Here is a 15,160-nt window from a genome sequence, read left to right as displayed (position 1 = left end):
TTTTGTTTTGCATTTGGCTCTCCAGTTTTTCTAGAACCATTTATTGAGGAAACTCTTTTCCCCATTGTATATGCTTAGCTCCTTTGTTGTAAATCAATTGACCACATTAACTGTAGGTTTATTTCTGGGCTCTCTATTCTGTTCTATTGATCTGTCTGTTTTCATGCCAATATCATACTATTTTCTAAAAAATAATGTTAGGCAGTACTTATAGAATGCATCCTGGTCGGGGTCCTCCTCTCCCTCCTTGAGGAGGTAGCACCCATTGACCAACATCCTCCTCCCTTGGCACCCTTACCTAAAGGTTCACTCAGGAAACCCTGAGGCTGACACCCACCCCTGTGGGCCTGGGCCTCTGGCCTCTCCAAGCCTGGCAGGTGGGTCTGGGGAGATGCCCCCTTCATCAGCAACTCCATGGGCACATGGACCTGCCTGCTCGAGATGCCAAGCCTTGCTCACTGCCCCACTGGATCCAGATCTAGCTGACCAGACATGCTGGGTCTTTAGCTCAGCTGCTGCTGCCACTGCTCCACTCCGCTCCTGCAGCCACTCTCTGAGTGAAGTACCACACTATTTTGATTATGATAGCTTTGTGATAGTTTGAAATCAGGTCCCATAAAGTCTCTAATTTTATTGTTTCTTAAGACTGCTTTGGCTCTTTGGGGCCTTATGTGGTTCCATACAAATTTTAGGACTGTTTTTTCTCTTTCTGTGAAAAATACCATTGGAATATAAAATGTCAATTTTCTTCTTATTGCATTCTTTTTATTACTCATGTAGAGATGTTGTCCCTTGAATATCTTTATTTGAGAACACCTATAATCTAAGACCAACTCTTTTTAAAAATGACTCCATTCGTCCAAATTACTTATACATTACATGCAGGACATTCTTGCCTAAAAGTACATTTTCCCATCAAGCTTAGTTTTTTTAAACACTAATGATCCCTGCAATGGCAACTTTAGCATCATTTCTCCCATCATAACTCAATGAGTTCAATACCAATATCAATTGAACACCCACAGCAGCAATGGAAGTTAGGAAAAGAGGGTAAATATTTTCATATGGTAATTGTTTACTTTGAAGCATCAAAAGGAAACTTAAATTCATGTTTAATTAGCCACTACTAAGAATCAGAGGGAGAAGGAAATGGCAACCCACTGCAGTATTCTTACCTAGAGAATCTTGTGGACAGAGGAGTCTGGTGGGCTGCTGTCCATAGGGTCGCACAGAGTCGGACACAACTGAAGTGACTTAGCATGCATGCATGCATTGGAGAAGGAACTGGCAGCCCACTCCAGTATTCTTGCCTGGAGAATCCCAGGGACAGAGGAGCCTGGTGGGCTGCCGTCTATGGGGTCACACAGAGTCGGACACGACTGAAGCGACTTAGCAGCAGCAGCAAGAATCAGAAACCACTGACAGGCATTCACTAAATCCTTCCAAACAGCCCAGTGAGGGCTCCTTTTAGGTAATGAAACCTTGTGAAAGGAAGTAACCAACCTCTGCCCATTAACCCAGAGAAAATGGAGAAGTAAACATGTGAACTCAGGTCTGACTGTCACCAAAGTGCAACTCCTTTCGCTCTTTCATGCTATTCTGACAATAAATGTATATCAATATACTGAAAATGGGCAGAAAATGATGGTCAGGAATGTGAGAATTCTGTCTTGTTGAACGATAAGCCAGTTTGAAACCAGTGAAATGTATTCAGAAGCAGTTATATGCTACACCTCTTAATTGCAGTCAATTATTCTAGAATAGTATGGGCATCTCGCCTCTTTTGTGAGGGTCTTTCTACAGGCAAAGTAAAATGGCTATTCAACTACTTACTTTACAAATGTTTATACTTGAAATGGAGCTTCCCTGGTGGCTCAGACGGTAAAGCATCTGCCTGCAATGCAGGAGACCCAGATTTAATCCCTGTTTCGGGAGGATCCCCTGGAGAAGGGAATGGGTACCCACTCCAGTATTCTTGCCTGGAGAATCCCATGGACAGAGGAGCCTGGTGGGCTACAGTCCATGGGGTCGTGACTGTGGGATCACAAGTTGGACATGACTAAGCCACTAACATGCACATATACTAGAAACTAGTTTTCTTGCTCTTGTTATTTATATTTCTACCTCATGTTTAACTGAAAAGATTAAAAATAGGTACAGTTCAATCTCCATGCTTCAGAGAAAGGAAAAATGAAAGATTTTCTTTTGATAATCTGACAGAATATGTAGAGATGGAAATAATAATATTCCTGGAAAATAAAAGGTCCTGGAAAAAGAACTGAATGATATTTTATAGTATGTTATTGCCAAAGATAAAATCACCAATAAATACATATTCTGAATCTGTGTTGCAATTGATTTTCACTAAGAAAATAAAATCATTTCAATTGGAAAATTTTATATTTGATGTTTTGGAAAAAAAGAATGAAAATGTAGAAACAAGAATAATTACCTAAATGTATATGTGTAAATTCAACTGAAATTCTGTCTGTGTATGTTTAAGCATAATTATCTAAATATAGATTTAAATAATAAACATATATTTAATTTTATGTATATATGTGTGTGTGTGTGTGTGTGTATTCCTGAATTCAAAGACTAAAGTTCTTCAACTCTTGAATCCTGGAAAGTTGGGTTATATTTTCCAATTAATGAAGTCATAGTTGCATCTTCCTATATTATGACATTCTCCACTGAAATGGGGAAGAATGCATTGCAAAAATTAAATTGGTGATACTGAAAAAATTAGTATGTATGACCTGTAGAAGAGATGCAAGGCATTCATCACTAAGTTCAGGTTAATCCAGAATATTCTCCATGGTTCTGGAATCTTTTTTTTTTTTTAATTCATACTTCTTTTAGCCGGCCTGCTACATGGTTTTTGTTTTTCCTCCAATTAACTATTTCTTGAAAGTAATTTAAAAAACTTTTTAAAAGGTTAACTCTGAATCACTGGTTTGCAAATTTACCACAACTATTTTCCCTGCATTTGCTACTTATGCACAAAATTTTCCTTAAAAAAGTTAAGCACTTTATATGAAAACAATTTATTTTTATAATAAAATAAAATTATAATAAATCAATTACCTTAAAATCAAGTTAAATGAAAATAAAATGCATCCTGAAAGGGTTTCCTGCCATCAGGTTTTTCAAAAAGAGCTCTATTATATTTTTATGTGTACATTTGTTGTATTTTGTTTCTTTTAATCTGTGTCTGAATTAACAACATAACTGACTGGTAGTGTTGTACTGTGGTTAAGAGCTTAGACTCTGGCTTCAACTCCTGGCTTTACTACTTATTCACAATATGCCATTAGGTAAGTCACTTAACGCTCTGTGCCTCAATCTCTTCATAGTAAAATGGGGATAATAATAGCTGCTAATTTATAGGCAGTTATGAGGGTAAATATGATATTACTTAGAACACTTTGAACACTGGTTCATAGCAAGTACTAATGTTTTATACCATTTAATTGCCCAGGAGTGTAGTAAAAAATCAGAGACTGAATTTTAAATGAAATAAACACTGAATTATTGCAAATCCAAGGTCTCTTGAAAATGCTATCTAAAGATATATAAGCAGAAAAAAAAAAGATATATAAGCAGATAGATTCATTGAAGAAATATTTAAAGGTTTGTACACTGAGCTCTGACCCCTGCTAGATGATTAGCACCATATACAGAAAGAAGAGAAGACGAAATCTTACTATTTAAAAAGGCATACTTTGTGGAGCAAAACACAAATGTATTCTCTTTTAGTTCAAAATCACAGCACAGCACATAGGTTAAAAAGAGGTCCTTTAACAAATATTAAATACCTTAACAATTTAGAGAGAAATTAAGAATAGATGAGGATTACATGCTTAACAGAGAGACTCCTGTAAAAGAAAATAATTAATTTAAAATATGTATATATTGTATATTTTGTTTTCCACCATAGATTTATTTATTTAGATTTATTTATTTCTCACACAGAGAAAGATTTAAGTCTAAAGATCCACCTGAGCTTTGCAGTTCTTTAGTTTTTAGTTTAAGAGATGTCAAGAATATATGCCTTCCTATGAATTTCAAAGAATGTCTCTTATAGAAGCACAGTGACAGATTTCATAAAAGATATTTATTCACAGCTAATTTGCAGAAAGTGCTGCTTATGAATAAAATCTAAGCCTCAGGATAGCCTCTTGCTCATAAAATATTATCTATGTCAGGTTACCCAGTTTGTTCTGAAAGACTGTGGACTGGTAGGAATGCTTTACATGTTAATGAAGCCCTCACAAAGCATTTTTAGGTTAAGTGTACAGGCCTGAAGAAAACAGAAACTACAGGAGTAAAACAGAGTGTGTGCACCTCATGTGGAAGATTAGAAAAGTATAAAGAAGTTAAAAAGAAGTTAACTGTAGAAGACATCTGGCTCTCAGAGATTCATGTGCTGTGGAAAGTCCCTATAATTCCAGTGAACTCGTGGACTTTTATCTGGGTAAAATGTTATTAAAAATTAGAAGTAACTCATAGCTATTGACAGTTACTAAGGAATGATTTCTTAAGGCTGTTTGCATAGAAGACTGACTAATTTTATGAAAAATGACCACTTCCCATTATCATCAAAATTGTTGGCAGACTTATGAAAAGAAACATCAGCATAAATATCTGTATAATTTAGAACTCTCTCTATTCAGCACACACACCCAACTTAAATTGGCTTAAGAGAAGCAAAACAAAACAAAATTGTTGAGGATAAAGGCATTTGTTAGGTCATGTAATTGGGAAGTCCAGGGATGCCCTAGATTCAAGCATAGTTCAAGTCAAGCGATCAAATGATGTCACCAAGATACTGGCTGTGTCAGACTTCCCTGGAGGCCCAGGGGTTAAGAATCTGCCTGCCACTGCAGGGGACACCAGTTTGATCCCCGGTCCAGGAAGATCCCACGCGCTTCACAGCAACTAAGGCCTTGTGTCACAGCCACCGAACCTGAGTCCGCACATCACAACTGCTGAAGCCCACGGGCCTAAAGTCTGTGCTCTTCAACAAGAGAAGCCAACACAGTGAAAAGCCTGTGCACCACAGCAAAGACCCAGCACAGCCAAAAATAAGTGAAAAAATAAAGCTATCGATTCTCTCCATCTCTTAGCTCTGACTTTCTGTTGGTTTCACCATCATTCCGTTTTCTCCGTGCAGAGCCAAAGACGGTAACCAGAAACTCTCAGAATACAGTCAGTTGCAGTAATCCATAACTGGAAGAGCATGTCTCACTTTTACTAGTTGGAGTAAACACAGTCCCACTGGAGAATCTTGCCCCCAAGGCTAAACTCAAGGGAAGGCCAGACCACGTTGGCAAGAAGTGGTGAGGAGGATCTTGCTCCAAGACAATTGTCAGCTATTGACAGAAAAAGGAGTCTGGAAAAACCAATTATATGATGCCCAGTAAACTGACCTTTTCTTTATTCTATTTTCAACAATGTCAGTGGATTATCCATCACATGAAGCTTACAGTCAACTATCAGTTTTGAAAATTAAAGTACTTCAACCTGGTGAAAGAAACACAATGAATATTTTAGACTTTTATTCTCTTTCTGATATTTCCTCCAATTATTATTTTCTGTGCTGGTTTTCAAAATTAAGTTTTTAAAAAGTATTTTTAAATGACAGATGGAATTTTACTGTCAATTATTCATATCATATATGAAAAATCATATTTTTAAATGTTGATTTTTAAACATAAAAACATATATTCCCTACCTAAACTTTGTTAAGATAAAAAATGAGGAAGGGAATCTTCACCTATGATCTAAATAAAGGTAATCTCCCAGGGTATATACTCCAGTCAAGTTTCTGTATATAGAATTTTTTAACATTGTTACACTGTGCTATAAATATAATTACATAGCATGCCTTGTCCACTTAAAATAAAACAAACATTTGTCCTATTTCACAAGTCCTACATAGATTTGCCAGTGACTGTATTAAACTTCTTCAAATAAATGATTTATGATTGATTTACCCAACTCCTTAATATTGGGTATCTAAGTCATTTTCAATTTTTTATTTTTATGGTTATAAAGACCATCTTGATAGATAAACACTTCTCTAGATTTGTTTGCTAAGTTGTCTCAGTTGTGTCTGACTCTTTACAATGCTATGGACTATAGCCCACCAGGCTTCTCTGTTCATGGGATTCTCCAGGCAAGAATACTGGCGTGGATTGCCATTTCCTCCTCCAGGGGATCTTTCCAACCCAGAGATCAAATGCGCATCTCTTGTCTCCTGCATTGGCAAGCAGGTTCTTTATCACTTGTACTATCTGGGAAGGCTCTCTCTAGACTTAGGAGCATCTTTTCAAGATAGAGTCCTACAAGTAAAAGTTCTAGGTCAAAAATATTTCATGGGACTTAATAGCTTTTGGTATATGAAATCAACTTGCGTCACAAAAGCAGAGTGCCAATGTATATTCTTTTTTTGTTTTCTAATTTTGTCAACCTGGGTATTTTCTTTTTTTTAATTAATTAATTAATTTTAGTTGGAGGATAATGACTTTACAATACTGTGGTGGTTTTCGCCATACATCGATATGAATCGGCCATGGGTGCACATGTGTTCCCCATCCTGAACCCCCTTCCCATCTCCCTCCCCACCCCATCTGTCTGGGTTGTCCCAGAGCACCAGCTTTGAGAACACTGCTTCATGCGGTGAACTTGCACTGGTCATCTATTTTACATACAGTAATATACGTGTTCCAATGCTATTCTCTCAAATCATCCCACCCTTGCCTTCTCCCACAGGGTCCAAGAGTCTGTTCTTTACATCTGTGTCTCTTCTGCTGCCTTGCATATAGGATAGTCAATACCATCTTTCTAAATTCCATACATGTGAGTTAATATACTGTATCAGTGTTTCTCTTTCTGACTTAATTCACTCTGTGTAATAGGCTCCAGTTTCATCCACCTCTTTAGAACTGACTCAAATGCATTCTTTTTTTTATAGCTTAGTAATATTCCATTGTGTATGTGTACCACAGCTTCCTTATCCATTCACCTGCCAACGGACATCTAGGTTGATTCCAAGTCCTAGCTGTTGTAAGCAGGGCTACAATGAGCATTGGGGTACATGTGTCTTTCAATTCTAGTTTCCTCTATGTGTGGGAGCAATCCGCCAGCTGTGGGATTGCTGGGTTGTATGGCAGTTCTATTTCCAGTTTTTTAAGGAATCTCCACACTGTTTTCCATAGTGGCTGTACAGTTTGCATTCCCACCAACAGACCGAAAATGTTCCTGTTTCTCCACACCAGCATTTATTTTTTGTAGACTTTTTGATAGCAGCCATTCTGACCAGCATGAGATAATACCTCATTGTGGTTTTGATTTGCATTTCTCTAATAATGAGCTCAAAATTCTTCAAGCCAGGCTTCAGCAATACATGAACTGTGAGCTTCCAGATGTTCAAGCAGGTTTTAGAAAAGGCAGAGGAACCAGAGATCAAATTGCCAATATCCGCTGGATCATCGAAAAAGCAAGAGAGTTCCAGAAAAACATCTATTTCTGCTTTATTGACTATGTCAAAGCCTTTGACTGTGTGGATCACAATAAACTGTGGAAAATTCTTCAAGAGATGGGAATACCAGACCACCTGACCCACCTCTTGAGAAACCTATATGCAGGTCAGGAAGCAACAGTTAGAACTGGACATGGACCAACAGACTGGTTCCAAATAGGAAAAGGAGTACATCAAGGCTGTATATTGTCACCCTGCTTATTTAACTTATATACAGAGTACATCATGAGAAACGCTGGGCTGGAAGAAGCACAAGCTGGAATCAAGATTGCCGGGAGAAATATCAATAACCTCAGATATGCAGATGACACCATCCTTATGGCAGAAAGTGAAGATGAACTAAAAAGCCTCTTGATGAAAGTGAGGGAGGAGAGTGAAAAAGTTGGCTCAACATTCAGAAAACTAAGATCATGGCATCTGGTCCCATCACTTCATGGGAAATAGATGGGGAGACAGTGCAAGCAGTGTCAGACTTTATTTTTCTGGGCTCCAAAATCACTGCAGATGGTGATTGCAGCCATGAAATTAAAAGACACTTACTTCTTGGAAGGAAAGTTATGACCAACCTAGACAGCACATTAAAAAAGCAGAAACATTTCTTGGCCACAAATGTCCGTCTAGTCAAGGCTATGGTTTTTCCAGTGGTCATGTATGGATGTGAGAGTTGGACTATAAACAAAGATGAGAGCCGAAGAATTGATGCTTTTGAACTGTGGTGTTGGAGAAGACTCTTGAGAGTCCCTTGGACTGCAAGGAGATCCAACCAGTCCATCCTAAAGGAGATCAGTCCTGGGTGTTCATTGGAAGGACTGATGCTGAAGCTGAAACTCCAGTACTTTGGCCACCTCATGCAAAGAGCTGACTCATTGGAAAAGACCCTGATGCTGGGAGGGATTGGGGGCAGGAGGAGAAGGGGAGGACAGAGGATGAGATGGCTGGATGGCATCACCGACTCAACGGACATGAGTTTGGGTAAACTCCGGGAGTTGGTGATAGACAGGGAGGCCTGGTGTGCTGCAATTCATGGGGTCGCAAAGAGTTGGACACGACTGAGCAACTGAACTGAACTGAACTGAATAATGAGTGATGCTACCACTGACAATGAATGCAACAATAAACACTCTCACCAGGGTCAAAAGTTATCATATCACTAAAAATCTTTCTATGTCACTAAGTAAAAAAATTATAATTTTAATTTGAATTATTTACCTATTCATGATGTATAGCACTTTTCACAACTACCAAGCCATTGTATTTTTTATGATTCCTATGTTCTTTTCTATGTATTGGCACATATTTGAATTTCCTTATAGTTATAGAACACACCAAACAAGTTAATAATTAAAAGGCTTTCTTCAATGGAGCTTCTCGAGATAAGAAAGTTTTTACACTTAATTTCTAGCCTTTTGTAACTTTGTGATTGAGTCAACAGAACACATTGACTGCAAAAGTATTTCTGCCTTATAAGTCCATTGAAACACTAATCTTCCCTGAGAAACTACTGATATTTTCTGAAGTAACAGCCATGAATTTCACCCAGAGCTTTATAAATTGATTTTTGGCTAGATTGAAATTTGTGTTGTCATTTCTATAGCAAGTGTGATTCACACTCAATGGAACCATTTCTAATTTCTTTCATTCTTGAACTAAAAGTAAAACCCATTCCCTAAGGTTCTTGTAGCTTGTTTTGGATGTCATAAAAATAAATCTCTATTGATCAGATTTTGTAGTGTTTCATGAAATGCCCCTAAGAATTTGTTCTTATCTAAGGTTAACTGAACAAACAGACTGTCAAATCATCAAATCAGTGGTCCTGCTGCGCTTAAGGCTCAAAGAGTAAAGAAGAGGGATTAAATTGTTGGTCCTTACAAGGGTTGCTATGAACTGCTGCTATTTCTCATATGCAGTGTTGCTGTTTAGTTGCTTAGTAGTGTCTAACTCTTCGCAACTGCATGGATTGTTGCCCAGTAGGCTCCTCTGTCTACGGTGGGATCTCTCAGGCAAGAATATAGTGGCAGGTTGCCATTTCCTTCTCTAAGGGATCTTCTTGACCCAGGGATCAAACCCAATTCTGCTGCATTGGCAGGTGGACTCTTTACATCCTGAGTCATATTCAGGAAGATAATTAGAAAAATGAGAATGGGAAATAGAAACTGCTGTGCATGATCAAACAAAATATGTTCTCCTGTGTGAATAGAGAAACACTTTTTAGCGTGTTTTGTCTTTTAGTAAAAGTTTCCCTATACACATTTGAACTAGACTGTTTCTGAGAATGTTTGTGTTTCAAAGATGTGCCTGGCTGCCCACTGTGCTTCTCCTGAGACTGATCAGAGGTCTCAGGTACAGTGAAAGAACTCAGCTTTATCTCAACTTGCTCTCAACTATTGTGCTCTCTTTTGCTATTTTACCTTTATTCAGAAAGAAAAGAATTCTACTCTCTGTTTTGCTGAAGCCCTGATGGTGTTACTTTCATTAATAGAATATATAAGAATTTTTAACTCATATAATACATAATGCATAAAATAGTGATTGATGGAGAAAGGGAAGATAGTACCCCATGAATATCTGTGGACTAAGTTACATTAAAAATACACATCTACACTTTACGTTTGTATTAACTGTGTAAACACATTCCTTTATGTAAATGGATTAAGAGTGATTAACATTAAACAAAAGAAACCACACCCTTTAAAGCATACTCCCTTATGAAATAGCCTCAATTAGCCACTGGACTCAACTTATTATTGCATTGTAGATGATTCTGCAATCAATTGGTAACATAGAATTCTCCAGCTGTGGAATAATTTAGGGAAAGTGAGTCTAGAAAGTGCTGACTGTAGGAACTCCCAGACTTAACTCGCAGAGTTTGGATTCAGATTGGAATGGGCCCAATATTTTGCCAGGTCGTCAGACAGTGTGAATTAGAATAAGACCCCTATTTATTCATAAGGATTTGCTATGTGTCTATCACACTGCCTGGGAATGTGAGAAAAACAAAATTTGTAGGGGAAAACACTTATGCCCTAAAAAATGCTTACAATGTTGTGAAGTGGACAAAATGCCTATGTTTCAAAGAGAGAACAGACCAAGAAGTATATGAAAAAAAGAAAGTGTTAGTTCCCAGTCATGTTCGACTCTTTGCAATCTCATGGACTGTAACCCATGAAGCTCCTCTATTCATGGAATTCTCCAGGCAAGAATACTGCAGTGGGGTCCCATTCTCTTCTCCAGGGGATCTTCCCAACCCAGGGATCAAACCTGGGTCTCCCACACTGCAGGCAAATTCTTTACTGTCTGAGCCACGAGGGAAGCCCCATGAAATACATGAGCACATGCTAAATATTGGTCAGGATTTTAGTTTTCCAGCATTCAGAGGAAGGACATTCACAGAAGAGCAGGATAATTAGAAAACCAGACCATCAGAACATCTTAGACAGTATTAGGTGACCAAGCATAGACACCAACATGTTCTTCAAGCCGAGACCAAGGACTTCAAGCATAGACCAAGAAAATGGTCCTGAAATCAAAGTAAGTGCGTATTAAAACAAGGATAAACAAGCTAATGGTGCCTCACTAACTATAAGTGAAATGGAGGTTCAGAAAGAAAGTGTATCTTGTAAATGGAGACTTGAAAGGTAGATAGGAATTAGATAAGCAAAAAGAGGATGCAGAACATCTGATCTAAAAGAGGCACGTGGACACAGTGTCCCCACCCATGGTTGCAGTTACCTCCTTGGATTCCAACCTGTGGATTTCAAGACCTAACTGTCCTATGTCATTTTATATAAGGGACTCGAACATCCACAGATTTTCATATCCTCAGTGGTGTGAGTGGGGCGTCCTGGGACCAGCCCCCCTTGGATAACCAGCGACAACTGTAAATTTGAACAGAGAACTGACCAAAATGGATTAGCATTACCGGCTAGTCTAGGTAGGACCAACTTTATCAACTGATAATCAGCATGCCCCTTCTTTGTATCTGGTGCTTTTCTAGGTTTTCCAGGATTACATGTCTGTTGAGAAAAATTATAACACTGAATGATGTAATAGGAGCTATGAACAAATGTCATGAGAGTACAGAGAAGAGAGTCACTCGGCACGGTGGATAGGAAAGCGGTGCGTTAGATTTGGTGTGTCACAAAGGAGGAGGTGCTGTTTGAGTGGCTCTTGAAAGATGAAGTGAAGTTAAGCAACTCAAGGGATCCAAAGGAAGAACAATCTTCAGAGACGTTTATAACCAAAACCAAAAACAGTCTGAAGAACAAGGCTTATTCAAGAAACGATGAGAAACTCCCAGGATGGAGGAACTTGAAGATGTAACACATAAAGGATCATTAAAGAAACTGAGAATTTCCATGCTATAGAAGAGAGGATTCAGTGGTGATATAATAGCTCTTTTCCAAATGTTTGTCCCATAGAGAAAATCTTACACTTGAATTTTTTTGTTGCTGTTCTTGTTGTTATGTTTTAGAACAGTTTCAATCTTCTAGAAAAATTTCAAGAAGAGTACAGAGTCCCTAGACATTCTACACTCACTTTCTCCTACTATTATCTTACGTTATTGTGGTACATTTCTTATAATTGGTGAGCCAAGATTGATACATTATTATTAACTAAAGTCCATACTTTATTCAGATTTTTCTTTAGCTTTTATTTTGCTTCCTTTTTCTGTTCCAGCCTCCCATCAGGGATATCATATAACATTCAGTAAGTGCATCTTCTTAGGTTCTTCTTGACTGCAGTAGTCTCTTACATTGTCCTTGCTTTCAATGACCTTGACAGTTTTATTTTATTTTGTTATTATTTTTTTTTTACCTTGACAGTTTTAAAGAGTACTGGTCAGAGACCATGTGTCCTACTGGATTTGTCTGATATTTTTCCCATGATTAAATTACAGCAAAAGTGCCATTTTCATTACATCATATCAAAGTACATGCTAGCAACTGACATATTTTACACTTGTTTTGAAACATGCTGAGAAGCAGATAACATTCAAAAGGAGATGGTTATAGAGAAAGATTTAAATACATTAGTCAGAAGGACTCAGGATCAGAGAGAATGAAGTTCCTTGCCTGAGTTCATATGGCTAGTAAGTAGCTAGACCAAAACCCAAACTTAATTGATTTTAAGTTTCTTCTTCCACTTTATTAGGTTATAATGGATTAAATTAAATGAATAAATGCTCATAACATTCCCACCAGGGATGTACTGAAGGCACGTGTCCTGGTTCTTTATACCCAACTATGCACATCTCTTCCAAAATCTGCTCTCAGAGACATCATGTTGGTAGCTTGAAATCAACAATGGTGGGAGTATTTACCCCATGGCAAACATTATAGGCTCTAAATCAGAACATTTTTTCAAAAATAGTTCTTTCTGGAGAACTGGTTGTTAAACAACCAACAGGGATAACATTGATTATTTATTCTATTTGTTTTGTTTTTAGACTAGGACAATCTTACTCTATTTCCGATTGTGAGGCGGGAAAAAAATGAAAGAAAATATATCAATATGTTTCACTTTCTTGTAAAGAATTAACTCAAAATAAACATGTTGGGGTCTAAGTAAAAAACCTAACTACAGAGGGCCTGAAGATTCAAGTGAAAAACAGCCGCAGGTAAAAGCAAAGAGTACAGCAAAAAAGGAAAATAGAGAAAGAAACTCTGTGGGTTCTTGCCCCTTTATTTTGTCATTATTTTCTTTGGTGATGATGCTGTTCTATTCATTTTTGTTTGTTTGTTACATCTGGAAATCCTAGTATGCTTGAAGCAGCAACTTGAGGTTTATTTCCTGAATACAAGTTCCAAAGAAGTCTTTCTATGTGAAATGCATACTTCTAGAACTCCATGCTGATTTAAGAAGTACAAATGTGCTTAATAGATACTGTAAATTAGAATGCTGCTTATAACATTTAAACTATGAAAATATAGAAGGAATTCCTTCCCTCTCACCCCACCCCAGAAACTCGGTAGCTGCAATTTGAGTCCTGGCTGAAAGGCACCTGTCTAACAAGAAACACCTTTTACAGACTCTCACTGGGCAGAGTCACTTGAAAAGTCTAGTCAGCAGAATGGAGCTTCCTTCCCAACCCCAGTTAGTGATGAAAGTGTTAGTCGCTCAGTCATTGGGTTTCTTTGTGACTCCATGGACTGCAGCTTGCCAGGCTCCTCTGTTCATGGAATTCTCCAGGCCAGAATACTGGAGTGGGTTGCCATTCCCTTCTCCAGGAGATCTTCCCAATCCAGAGACTGAATCCAGGTTTCCTGTTTTGCAGGCAGATTCTTTACCATCTGAGCCACCAGGTGTTACCTGCCAAATGAGGTTGAGGACCAGGTGTTCTGACAGGGGGGACTTGAAGGAAATTGAAGGAAAGTGCTTGATCGTATGCATTCTATATTCAATGTCAGACTCTGAGAACATCATTTAAGAATCCCAAATTCATGTGGATAGAACATGGTGATTCAGTCAGTAAAGAAAGTAGCATCTGATTGCAAAGCAATTTTCCCTAAAGAAAAATATCATTTAAAAACTTCTTTCCAGTATTTAGAGTGATTAAAAATACATAAATATTTTGCCGCTATTTAGTTTTTTTTATGTTATGGGCATCTGTGACTGTGTATGAATAAAATGAATATTGAGAATTGGTCCTTGAATGCTCTGAAAGGGATGGATGGTTAGTTAAACCAAATACACGTGCACAAACACATATGCAAGGAAAAGGTAGAAAATTTTAAAAGAAAAACTTTGTTTTTTTAATGAGAGGCAGCAGTAAGATGAATTGGAGGGAATTTTGTCATCAAACAAAAAACAGACCAGTTGAGCTTGTTTAGCATTTTTATTGGACATCTCCTGTGTTTCTCAAACTTGGCTCATTATCAAAACACCCAGGGTGCTTGTTAAAAGCACAGATTCCTTTGGCCCACTTCAGACTTAAGGAATCAGATTCTTGAGGGAGTGACCAAGGAAGCTACATTTTTAACAGTTGTCCCTGGTGATTCTGATGACTAGCCAAGGAGGAGAAACACTGCTTAGGTCAGGGGTTCTCAACTTCAACCAGTTATAAAGTTAAAAAATAAAATTATTGATGTCTGGGCCCCACCCCAGGCCAATTAAATCCAAATCTCTGGGATTTGAGCTCAGATACTTAAATAAACAAAGAAACCAAACAAAGATATCCTTCCAGGTGATTTTAATGTGGTGCCAAGAGTGAAGACCACTGGCCAAGCTAAATAAGCTAAGAGAATCCTCCTCTAACAAGAACTAATAAACTTTTCACAAGAAATGCCTTTCGTCCAATCTGAGGATATCTTTAGAAATTTAAAATAAAAGGTAGCAAATTTGGGGCACTTCTGCGTGTTTTCATGACTACAAAGAAATGAGTCTATTTCTTCCTTTTGTCATTTCATGTATTAATTTTTAAATAGAGAAATGGAAGGTAGAGAGGGGAAAAAAGTGGATTTACTTCCATGTATATTCTGAGTATTTAAAATCTCTAAGGACATCTCACTCTTTCCCCAAATGATTTAAACCAGAGCATACATAGCAACTCACTCCAGTATTCTTGCCTGGGAAATTCCATGGACAGAGGAAACGGGCAGGCTACAGTCTATGGGG

Source organism: Cervus elaphus, chromosome 27 (genome assembly GCF_910594005.1).
Source record: "Cervus elaphus chromosome 27, mCerEla1.1, whole genome shotgun sequence".
Lineage (NCBI taxonomy): Eukaryota > Metazoa > Chordata > Mammalia > Artiodactyla > Cervidae > Cervus > Cervus elaphus.
This window is presented reverse-complemented; position numbering follows the sequence as displayed.